The 12,317-nt window shown below is 39.8% G+C and overlaps 2 pseudogenes across 2 annotated transcripts; both read left to right on the top strand.

Moving 5' to 3' along the window:
• The first annotated feature begins 1,873 nt into the window (after positions 1–1,873).
• On the top strand, positions 1,874–3,041 carry LOC104773612 (photosynthetic NDH subunit of lumenal location 3, chloroplastic pseudogene; annotated as a pseudogene). Its single transcript, XR_015590812.1, has 3 exons — positions 1,874–2,197; positions 2,394–2,640; positions 2,987–3,041. The product of XR_015590812.1 is annotated as a photosynthetic NDH subunit of lumenal location 3, chloroplastic pseudogene (transcript).
• On the top strand, positions 2,907–12,246 carry LOC104773602 (methyl-CpG-binding domain-containing protein 9-like; annotated as a pseudogene). Its single transcript, XR_015590813.1, has 16 exons — positions 2,907–3,555; positions 3,847–4,475; positions 4,578–5,237; positions 5,530–5,759; positions 5,876–5,984; positions 6,458–6,565; positions 6,630–6,741; positions 6,844–6,906; positions 7,003–7,132; positions 7,231–7,367; positions 7,581–7,666; positions 7,767–7,835; positions 8,265–8,363; positions 8,718–9,152; positions 9,355–11,403; positions 11,505–12,246. The product of XR_015590813.1 is annotated as a methyl-CpG-binding domain-containing protein 9-like (transcript).
• Positions 12,247–12,317: the final 71 nt, after the last annotated feature.

Consider the following 12,317-nt stretch of genomic DNA (forward strand, 5'->3'; position numbering starts at 1 on the left):
CGAAATCTTTTGTCGAAGGACATAAATTGCTGAAATAATGGGAAGCACGAAACGTACTAAAAACCTCCAATTACATGGGATGTGAAGGCAACATCGATAGTCCATGCGGAAGAAGCCGCCCCAAAGTCTGCAGTTCCTCCAATGGACATAAAACAATAGAAACGCTCCACTAGCATACCAATCAGATAATCTATTTGTGCCTGAACTTTCTCATCGATATAATTCAGGATATGCTGAAGTAACCACCCTTTGACATGTTGAGACGACGATAGACCTGGCGGTTATGGTATTGACGCATGCTTCTGAGCAGTGCCGGCCCATAGGGGAAGCTACCCAAGCAAAGGATTGGCGTCCCGATTTTTTTTCTTTTTCTTTAATAATTAATGTCTTTTTTGAAGTTTTATTTGAATAAGTCTTTATAAAAAATGCTCAATTTTATAGAAAAATAAATAAATTTTATCTTAAAAAACAGATTTTAGTATAAATTTGTGTAAAAATTACAATTTTTGGTGTGAATCTACTAAACAAAGGTTGTTAACAACCAAAGTAAAATTCAAGTTTGACGGTCTTTGGTTGAGTAGTAAAAATTGAAACGGCACGAGTATTTGTGATGGGATCGTTGAAACAGCAGGTTGTTAAAATAGTTGAATTACGAAAACACCTCTTCGTCAAGATAAAATATTTGTGATGGATAACTAGATTAGGATCCGCGGTAGACCGCATAACAAATTATTTATAACTAAAACATGTAAATTATAAGTTGTATTTGTTGGTTAAATATGTTATAATTATATAATACTTAATAATTTTATAGTTTAAAGTTTAAACCATATAATATTGCAATATAATTTATTTTTTACATAATATTTATTAATCAATTTAATTAGATATGTTTATTCTCGAATATGGATAGTATTAACAAAATAATGAAATGATGTTTTACCCGTTTAACACCAAATTAATGATATTTTAAATTTATATAGATATCAACAAAACTCATCCTGCTATATAACTCCGTCCCGAGATATTTTAACTCACTTATATAATCTTAATTTGTAATATTTATTGTTTTTATTATAAATATTAGATTGAGTTGATATGTTATTTATAAAGGTTGTAACCATTTACATTTTATAAGATTGGCGTTTTTTATAAATTTTAAATATTTATAATACTTGGAATTCTTAAAACGATTGAGTATTTCTCATATTTGAAACTTCATAAACGTTTAAATATTATTAATTTTTTTAACATTTTATAAAGTTTAACTTTCAAAAAAATATATAAATATTTATAATATATATACTTTTTATAAAATATAAATATTTATAATATTTAACTTTTTAAAAGTTTTAAATATTTATAATATTTAACTGTTTAAAATTCTTTAAAATAAAGAATCAGAATAAACCAAATAAAAGTTTTTAAAGTTTGAATGCTTTCTACTCATTTGTATTATTAATCATTTTGGTCTCTTTTATAGTATGATTCTGAACTAATGCCCAAACTTTTAGGCGATGTGAGATATTGTATCCATATTTTGTTATTCATTTATTTAGTAATATATGTCCTTTTCTTAAAATTTGAATTACATCATATGCATGAAAAAATCACAATTTTTATTAACTAAATATATTATAAAATAATTCAAGATAATTTAAATATAAATTCAAATTAAAATGAAAGGAAATCATATATTTATGTTTGAATTAGCTAGAAAGATTTCCTTATTTTTTAAATCTTTTATAATTAATTTTAAAATTTTTGGTAACTAATATTAAAGTCAATGCATTAAATATAAAAACTTTCCAAAAAGTATTTTTGAGCAAAAACTGCTGCAAAAATACTAGTAAAGATAAAATAAACCGAAATCAAACACAAGAACAGAAAGCTGCACATACTACCTTAAGCTTCCTCAATAACTACAAAGTCTACAATGGCTCACTTCCTTGATCTTAACAGCCTCACCAACAGTTTGCTTTCGATTCAAAACCTACATGAGAGTCGTAAAATTAACAAATCCAGCGGGTTTGTTTGCAAGAGAACCGTAGAATTTCAAGAACCGGATTCAGTATAGATCACAAGGCATATGACAATGGGGTTTGCTGTCTCAATAGGCCTAACCGGAATGTTTCTTTGGCACAAGACAACGGGCTTTGGATCGATGGCCCTCTTCCAATTCCTCCTATTTACAACAGTATGCACCCTTTGATTCCAACTCTTGATTATATATGTTTGTCTCGGTTCTTGTTGAAAAGTTTGGACATCTTGAGCCATACAAGATACAACTAACCAATATGAGAATTTTGTTTGGTAGAATACAAAATTGAATTATACCGGAATTCTACTCACGCATTTTCCGGTTATGTACTTCCTCAATTCGAATTGTACAGATGTCGTGAATGAGCAGACGGGAACGAGAACGTTCATAAAGAAAGGAGTGTATGTAGCTGATATAGGGACGAAAGGAAGAATGTATAGAGTTAAAAAGAATGCTTTTGATCTGTTAGCAATGGAGGATTTGATCAGACCAGATACTTTAAACTCTGTCAAAAAATACTTGAGGCTTAAATCCACCTTTTTAAACTACGATTTCGATATTTAAAAATACTTGATATCTTTATCGCGTTATATATCCAGGCAAATTTACTTTTTTTTTTTTTAAACATAGACTATTACTTTATAAACATAAGAGTAAAAATTTATCTTATTTTATAATTTAGCATTTAACATCTTTTTTTTTTTGGGTGCGTTACGTGATCTTCGAAAATATGTTTAGTAGTATATATAAAAGGCACCCAAAAAAAAAAAAGGGGTCAGATAATTCACGTTTTTTTGTTTCTCTCCCCAAACAGAACTTCGGGAAAAGTGGGGGAAGGAAAAAAAAAAGAGAGAATTAATTAAGAAAAACCTCTTTTTGCTCACTTTCTCGCAAGATACAAATCTCTTCTTCTTCTTCTTCTTCTTCTTCTTCTTCCTTCTTTAGTTCTTCTTCCTCTTCAATGCAAACAATGCTCGATTCCATCAACCTAATCGAATAATGGGACTCTCTGATTCTACAAACGAGCTACTCGGAGACACTAGGACAGCCGCTTCCAAGTAAGATAACCGCTCCTTTCTCGGCATCGATCTCAACGAAATCCCTTCCGCCGCTACTCTCGGCGGTGTTTGCACCGGCGCTCCGGATGACGACGCCGACTACGAAACCGTCGAAGTTGTTAGGTCGATTCACGATAATCCCGACCCTGCGCCTGGAGCGCCTACGGATGTTCCTGAACCGGATCGGGATGCTTCCTGCGCCGCCTGTGGAAGACCTGAGTCTTTGGAGCTCGTTGTTGTTTGCGATGCTTGTGAGCGAGGGTTTCATCTCTCTTGTGTTCACGACGGAGTTGAGGCCGCTCCCTCTTCCGATTGGATGTGCTGCGACTGTGTTTCTGGCGGCGAGAGGAGCAAACTCTGGCCCTTTGGTGTCAAGTCTAAGCTCATTTTCGATATGAACGCCTCGCCTCCCAGTGATGGCGAGGGTTATGGCAGCGAGGATACGTCAGATTCTAGGTACGTTACCCTTCTTCTGTATGCGTTAGGGTTTATAGGAAATTTAATTTTGGTTGAGATCGAGGACACGGATGCAAGACTTGACTAGGGTTTCTTTACATGAATAGGGACCAAAGGTGTTATTTGGAGATCTAGAAACTACTGAAAAACTCGCTGGATTAGGATTTTGGTGTAATTGAATTTAGGTTTTATTTGATAGGACTTTGTCTGGCCTTACTATAACACGAGTATGTCTGAGAAATTAAGTAGCCGAATTGTAATATCACTGATGATTTGTTTCTTCCTCTTCAGAAAGCATATGTTGTCCAATCATGCATTCAAGCTTTTCAAGTCCTGGTACAGGATATGCTAGTCTCGAATCTTCAGGGTTAATGGCTCGTAATCCCAATCTAGGTTTTGGATTCCCATTAAGCCTGAACAACAGTAGTTTGCCCGTTAGATTTCCATCCTTGGATCCAAGTGAGTTGTTTCTGCAAAATCTCAGGCATTTCATATCTGAAAGGCATGGAGTATTGGAAGATGGTTGGCGTGTCGAATTTAAACAGCCTCTAGATAGTTATCAGCTATGTGCAGTGTATTGTGCTCCGAACGGAAAAACATTTAGTCCAATACAAGATGTTGCTTGTTATCTGGGCTTAGCAGTTAATGGTAGCTTCAGCTGTATGGATACTGAAATCAGGAATGAAAGTTCTCTTCTTCAAGAAAGATTGCATATGCCCAAGAGGAGAAAGACATCAAGATGGCCAAAAAATGGTTCCCCTGAGCAAAAGGGTAGTTCAGTGAGTGCTCAGCTCAGGCGTGTTCCATTCAACGGTCAAACGATGCCCCCTTTTGCCATTAAATCTGGTACTCATTTTCAGGCTGGTGATTCCCTTAGCGCTGGAAATAATGGATGCGGTTGTGAGGAAGCTAATATAAATGTAAGCTTGAAATCTCTCTTGATGGGTTTCTTTTTTCCAATATTTTGTACTTTTTGTCCTCATGTTTGTGTATTTGATTTTCATAATGGACTTCCAATGCAGTTTGAAGATTTCTTTGTGCTGTCACTTGGACGTATTGACATAAGACAGTCTTACCACAATGTCAACATGATCTATCCAATAGGATATAAGTCCTGCTGGCATGATAAAATCACGGGGTCGCTATTTACATGTGAAGGATCTGATGGCAGTTCTGGTCCTGTTTTCAAGGTTACACGGTCACCATGCTCTAATTCATTTATTCCACTTGGATCAACTGTCTTCTCCTGCCCAAAGATTGATGAAATGGTGGAACAGAACATTGAAAAACGAAGTGATCGTAAAGACAGTACCCAAGAGCATGATGATGACGCTAATATTGAGATCCTTCTTTCGGATCACCCCCCACCTCTTGGAGATGATATATTGTCTTGTTTACGAGAGAATAATATTTCCAAGACATTCAGTTGCTTGCGCTCAGAGGGTGGTTCTTCTCAAGTAGACTTTGATAGTATATTATCTAGTAAACAGGACCATGGGGTTGACATTGGCGACATTGTTGTGGAAGAAGATTCATTGTCTGTTGCATGGAACAAGGTGTGCCAAAAACTTGTTGATGCATGTTCCAATGTCATGAAGCAGACGGGTACCATGTATATGGAAGAATGCTTAATGTTTATTATACAAAGTCTTTACAATATATATAGGGAGTACAAGAGAGATTAGGGTATCCTATAATTACAATTGAGTCCTAAACTTATACATTACTTACATGCCCCCTCAAGATAGAGGAGATGGGGCTACTCCAATCTTGTACAAACAGTTAACAAATTGAGGACGAGGAAGAGGTTTTGTCAGTGCATCAGCAAGTTGGTCGTGTGTGGAGACATGAGTAACGCGGAGAGCACCAGACTGAACATACTCTCGTGCAAAGTGGAAGTCGATGGCAATGTGTTTCATTCTAGAGTGGAAGACGGGGTTTGCGGAGAGATACGTAGCACCTACATTGTCGCAGTATATCACCGGAGGTGCAGGAAGAGAGATGCCAAGTTCAGTAAGGAGAGAGCAGACCCAACTTAACTCAGATGCCGTGTTTGCAACGGCTCGATACTCTGCTTCGGTGGAGGATCGTGACACACTGCGTTGCTTCTTGGATGACCAAGAGATTGGATTGCCGCCAAGATATAAGATATACGCATTGGTGGAGATACAATGGTCAAGATTTCGAGACCAATCAGCGTCAGAGTAAGCATGGAGGCGCGAATAAAGATACCATGAGAAGTCGTACCCGCCAAGTAACGAAGTATGCGCTTTGCATCTTGCCAATGGAGATCAGTGGGAGAGTGCATAAATTGAGACAGGCGATTCACTGCATATGCAATGTCCGGTCGTGTGAAAGAGAGATATTGGAGGCTTCCAAGAACGGCCATGTATTCAGTTGGGTTAGGATGTGGTGAACCGGAGTTGACGGTAAGCGACGGAGTTGGTGACATGGGAGTGGAGACAGGTCGAGAGTTCAACATATTAGTCTTGACCAACAGATCAATAATGTACCGTTTTTGCATTAGATGGAGTCCCTTTGAAATCCGTGTAGCTTCAAGGCCTAAGAAGTATGACATCTCACCAAGGTCTTTGAGAGAAAAGCGAGTCACCAAGTGATTGATGAAACCCGAGACACTTGTGCTGTTGTTACCAGTGATTAGCATATCATCGACATACACAAGAACATAGATAATTTCGCCACGCCGTTTGTATGTAAAGAGTGATGTATCAGCCAATGAGTTAACAAAGCCAAGGGTGAGAAGATAACCGCGAAGTTCCTGATACCAAGCACTGGGTGCTTGTTTGAGACCATAAATCGCCTTATGTAATCGACACACATAGTGAGGTCGATCGTTGTCAACAAATCCCGGAGGCTGTGTAACATACACCTCATCCGTCAGGGAGCCTTGCAAGAAAGCGTTATTGACATCGATTTGTCGTATACACCATCCCTTTGTCACCGCAACATGAAGAACAGAGCGAACCATAGTAGACTTGATCATCGGACTGTACGTCTCCGTGAAATCATGACCATATTGTTGTTTGAATTTGAGAGTAAATATCCACTTACAGCCAATGACGTTTTGTGTAGGGCGTGGAGGAACGAGCTCTGAAATGCCATTGCGGATGTGGGCATTGATCATCGGATCCCGCAACGCCTCTGCCACTGTTTTTGGAATGACTGGTCGGAGTTTGGTTGTGGTGACGGTAAGTGAGAGTTTTGTTGTTGGCTTGGTAATGTTGTTTTTGGCCCTTGTTTGCATGGGATGGTGATTATGTTGTGGAGGTGGGTTGGGAGCCGGAGCTTGTGCAGGAGGAGGTGACGGTGTCGGTGTAGGCATAGGAGAGGGTAAGGACGGTGTCGGGGAAACAGAGGAGGGAGATGAGAGCTGTGGATGTGTTGTCGGGCTTGAGTGGTGGTGAGATGGGCCGGAATTTGGTGAAGATGGGCCTGAATTGGTAGTTGTGGGTAACGGACCTGGGTTCGTATTACCGGTTGGTGGTGGTGAAGAAGGCGTTGCAGGAGACGATCTGGAAGGCAGTGACGGAGCCGTAGGCACTTGTGACGGTGAGCGGTGAGAATCTGAGCACGAGGGGAGCCCCAAGGAGGATGCAGGCGAAGCTGTAGAGAGTGGCGTAGTCACAACGGGAATGGTGGTGGGACGTGTATCAGGCGTTTGTTCAGGTACGGAGGATGGAGGTTGGGTGAGAGGAGAGGTGGCAAAAGGAAACAGAGATTCATCGAATTGGACATGTCGGGAAGTGTAGATACGACCAGAGGCTCTGTCCAAGCAGAGATATGCACTCTGAGTGAGTGAATATCCAAGAAAGACACATGGAGCAGAGCGTGCGAAGAGTTTGTGGGTAGCATACGGGCGTAGCCACGGGAAACATAGGCAGCCAAAAACTCGTAGCTTCTGGTAGTTGGGAGCTTGGCCAAAGAGTTTGACATACGGGGAGTCATTTCCAAGCACCGGTGTCGGCATTCTGTTGATGAGATACACGGCGGTGGCAAATGCATAGGTCCAATACACCGTGGGCATCGAGGACTTGCTAAGCAGGGTGAGACCCGTTTCGACGACGTGACGGTGTTTCCGTTCAGAAACTCCGTTGTGTTCAGGCGTATGTGGAGGCGTCGTTAGATGGGTGATGCCATGAGCCGTGAGAAAAGAACGCAATACAATGAACTCGCCACCGTTGTCAGAGTAGAGAGATTTGAGATTGGCTGCTGGTGCATACAACGGATCAACTGAAGCTTTTCTTGAGGATGTTCTTGAGGTGGGATTTTCCCTCTAAAATCTGTTTTCTTTTTGGGTGCAATTGATGGCATGATGCTTCTTGTGCGATCTAGGAATTAGTTTCTGAATGCTTATAGTATAAGTGCTATATTCAGTTTAGGTATCGTATGTTTGTGTTGTTAATTTCACACTGCTAGTTTAGATGCATAAATGTAAAAGTATCCCAAGAGCCAGGTTATATTTAGAATATTTTTGCCTTCTCTTTATGTCATAGCAGTATCAGGTTAAACTTTCCGTTGAACCCCAGAACTTTTGCTGGTTCATTGGATAATTTTTTAGCCAGCAATTGAGTCTGACAGTATATGACTTAATTTAAATTTTTCATTTTGATGGTATATCCCTGGACGCGGGTCATGCAACTTGATTTTTCTCATGAATGACATGCTAACTGTAGCTTTCTAATTTGCAGCTGTGGAGTAGTATACGTGTTATGTATGCGGATCAGCCCGATTATGTGGAACTGGTTGCAACTTTGTCTAAAAAGTTCAAGTCATTATACGAGGCTGAGGTTTGTCTTCTCCCTCATTTCTCTGCTATGCTCTACACAATAAGTTATATTCATTACTTAGTAGCATCTAGACGTGGAGACAGGCATTTATATTTTGGCATCTTTGTGGAATAAATGTTTTGAGATTTATTATTTGTGCAAGTTATAGGCCTTTATGATCAAAGAGGCATCTGAAGATGTCCACTAATGCTATATGCTTTAGAAGGGTTCTTCCTTTTGTGTGCGTGTATAATTTTCGTTTTGTTCGCCTTTCAGAAATTGCATGCACGGTCTCCTTTTTCTATGAGTATAACTGCAGTATCGGGGTGCAATTATTTTCTCAAGTTTCAAGCCTTTATTGGTTTTCTGGTATAGGTTCTACCACTTGTTCAGAAACTTGTGGACTACATGAAATTGGAATGCTTAAATGCAGAGATGAAGAAGGAAATTAAGGAAATAGTTGTTTCAGTAAATAAACTTCCCAAGGCCCCGTGGGATGAGGGGGTATGTAAAGTATGCGGCGTTGACAAAGATGATGACAGTGTTCTCTTGTGTGATACATGCGATGCTGAGTATCACACATATTGTTTAAATCCACCTCTTATCAGAATTCCTGAAGGAAATTGGTATTGTCCATCTTGTGTCATTGCCAAGCGCATGGCTCAAGAGGCTTTGGAATCTTACAAACTAGTCAGGCGGCGAAAAGGTAGAAAGTATCAGGGGGAACTCACCCGAGCCTCTATGGAAATGACTGCTCACCTGGCAGATGTGATGAAAGAAAAGGACTACTGGGAGTTCAGTGCTGAGGAGGTCAGTTTTGAAACTTGTCTCTCATTTCTTGCTCATTCATTTGAAATCTGTCTATTTTTCATTCTCTTTTGGAGATGAAGACTATATGACTATAATTTCATATGTGATATTTAGCTTATGCATTGCCATCTATGGATTCTTACAATCTTTTGGTGCTATTTTCACTTGTATTGTGGTTGAATTTATACCTATTCTGATGCAGAGAATCATGCTGCTTAAGGTTCTATGCGATGAACTGCTCAGCTCATCCCTTGTCCATCAACACCTCGAGCAATGTGCCGAAGCGATAATTGAAATGCAGCAGAAATTGCGCTCTCTTTCCTCAGAATGGTAAAACGCAAAAATGCGGCAAGAATTCTTGATGGCTAAACTCGCAAAGGTTGAACCTAGTATTTTGAAGGAAGCAAGCGAACTACATAATTCAAGCACTTTGCAGACCATATGGGATGTGATCAACAACCACAGGAGGGCGTTGTTGGAGACGGAGTTACCCATGATGATGAGACTTCCTCTACTGCATTTCTTAACAAAAGTCAAGGTAAAGCTCCACTTGAGACCGATTCTCAACCTGGAGATCTGCATGTTAATTCCGGTGGGAGCAAGATTTCCTCCCCAGAAAAAATTACATCCCCTGTGAGGCATGAGTTGCCTGTAGCAGATACCTCTCCTCATGTAACGGATATTATCTCTTGTGAAAAAGATACCTTGCACAAGTCCGTTGGAAGAATTCATGAAACACATTCTCTAAATTCCAATGCAGTGGAATTGCAGACAGCTCATGATGTATCTTCTCAGGCTTCTCAAGAGTTGCAGGCTTGTCAACAGGATTTGTTTGCCACTAGTAATGATATTCAGAATCTGGAGCTATCAATCAGAAGTGTAGAGTCACAGCTTCTAAAGCAATCTATACGAAGAGACTTTCTGGGAAACGATTCTAGCGGTCGTTTATATTGGGGTTGCTGCTTCCCAGATAAAAATCCGCGTATACTGGTTGATGGAAGCATATCTTTGCAAAAACCTGTACAAGCCGATTTGACGGGTTCAAGAGCCCCCTCTCCGTTTCTCCATGCCATTGACCATGGAAGACTAACGCTTTCACCCTGGACATATTATGAAAACCGAAGCTGAGATAAGCGAGCTCGTCCAATGGCTTCATGATGATGACCCGAAAGAAAAAGACCTGAGAGAGTCTATTTTGTGCTGGAAAAGGTTACGATTTGGGGACCTTCAAAAGGAAAAGAAAAAAGCTCAGAATTTGTCTTTTCCTGTTTTGGCTAGGGGACTTGTGACCAAGGCTGCCATGTCAATGGAGAAGAGATATGGTTCATGCATCAAACTAGAGATGGAAACGTTTAAAAAGCGGGGGAAGAAAACAAAGGTTGCGGAGCAAGAAAAATTGTGTCGATGCGAATGCTTGGAAGCAATTTTGCCATCCATGATTCACTGCCTCATATGCCACAAAACATTCGCAAGTGATGATGAATTTGAGGACCACTCTGAGAGTAGGTGTATTCCTTACTCATTAGCAACTGAAGAAGCGAAGGAAATCACTGATTTTTCGAAAGCAAAAGAAAGTCTGAAATCCGATTATCTTAATGTTAAGTCTAGCGCCGGCAAAGATGTCGCTGAAATATCCAATGTTTCTGAACTTGATTCTGGGTTGATAAGATATCAAGAAGAAGAATCTATATCCCCATACCATTTTGAGGAGATCTGTTCCAAGTTTGTGACTAAGGATTCCAACAGAGATTTGGTTAGTGATATCGGTCTGATCGGCTCAAATGGCATCCCAACATTTCTTCCATCGTCTAATACTCATCTTTACGACTCAGTGCTTATCTCTGCCAATTCCAGTAAGCTAGATGGTGATGATTCAGGGGATCAGGTCATTTTTGCTGGTTCTGAAACCAATGTTGAAGGCTTAAATTCTGAATCTAACATGTCATTCGATAGATCTTTCACACACGACCTTGGCGGTCCACCGAGTAAACCAAGCGGACTGGGTTTTGGCTTCTCAGAGCTAAAGATTAAGAAATACTCTGGTAGTGGGTTGAAAAGCTGCTGTGTGGTTCCACAGGCTTCGTTGAAACGAATAACTGGCAAGGCGTTGCCGGTTTTCAGGTTCCTAAAAACCAACTTGCTTGATATGGATGTGGCACTACCTGATGAAGCTTTAAGACCGTCGAAATCGCATCCAGAGCGTAGAAGAGCTTGGCGTATATTTGTTAAATCCGCGCAAAGCATTTATGAGGTTTGGTCTAATCCTTAATTAGTATCTTTCCTCCTCTCTATCTATAGATACACAGATCTATCTGGATTTTCTAATTTCTATGCGTTTCATATTTATTTCAGTTGGTTCAGGCAACAATTGTGCTAGAAGACATGGTTAAGACAGGGTACTTGAAAAATGCATGGTGGTACTGGTCTTCCCTTTCAGCGGCTGCTAAAATATCGACTCTCTCGGCGTTATCCGTCCGTATCTTCTCCCTTGATGCAGCTATTATGTACGATAAACTCATAACTCCATCAGATCCGATGGATGAAACAAATCCGATCATCAGCTTAACAGACCAGAAGTCGCAACCGATTTCAGATTCACAAGAAAGAAGCAGCAGAGCAAACAGGCGATCGGGTAAGAAGAGGAAAGAACCCGAGGTGTCATAGTAACTTATTTGAACCCACCGGAAAAGCTCAGCGGGCACAGCCTCGTGAGAATATGAACCGGAAATGTGGATTTTGTTTTTTTTCCGGTTGAGTCAAAGTGGAGCCAATCTGTATGTTGTAGATATAGGCAATGTTTCTTCTATCTATATATCTGGAAGTGGACCTGTAAGTTGCGGATGTTTTTGGTGGTTCATCATGATAGGAGAGGCCTAAGTCCGGTTCATGGAATGGAACGGCGGTAGATGGCGATTCAACAGGTGAATGAGCTTGAGAGAGTATGTGTATACATATATGTAGAAGAAGACTGACTAATGTGGAATTAATTAGTATCAAAAGTCGCTTTTTAGGCATTAACTGATGTTAGAACGGAAACACTTCAATTCTTTATAAACCTCTCTATCTCTTTAATGGATCGTTGTGTTGTGAGGGATTTCTGAAGAAGTTCAACCTTTTTTTCTGAAGAAGAAGTTAACTGATTTTATATATTGGTAGTAGTAGTAC

This window comes from Camelina sativa, chromosome 19 (genome assembly GCF_030686135.1).
Source record: "Camelina sativa cultivar CO46 ecotype springtype chromosome 19, ASM3068613v1".
In the NCBI taxonomy this organism is placed as follows: Eukaryota; Viridiplantae; Streptophyta; class Magnoliopsida; order Brassicales; family Brassicaceae; genus Camelina; species Camelina sativa.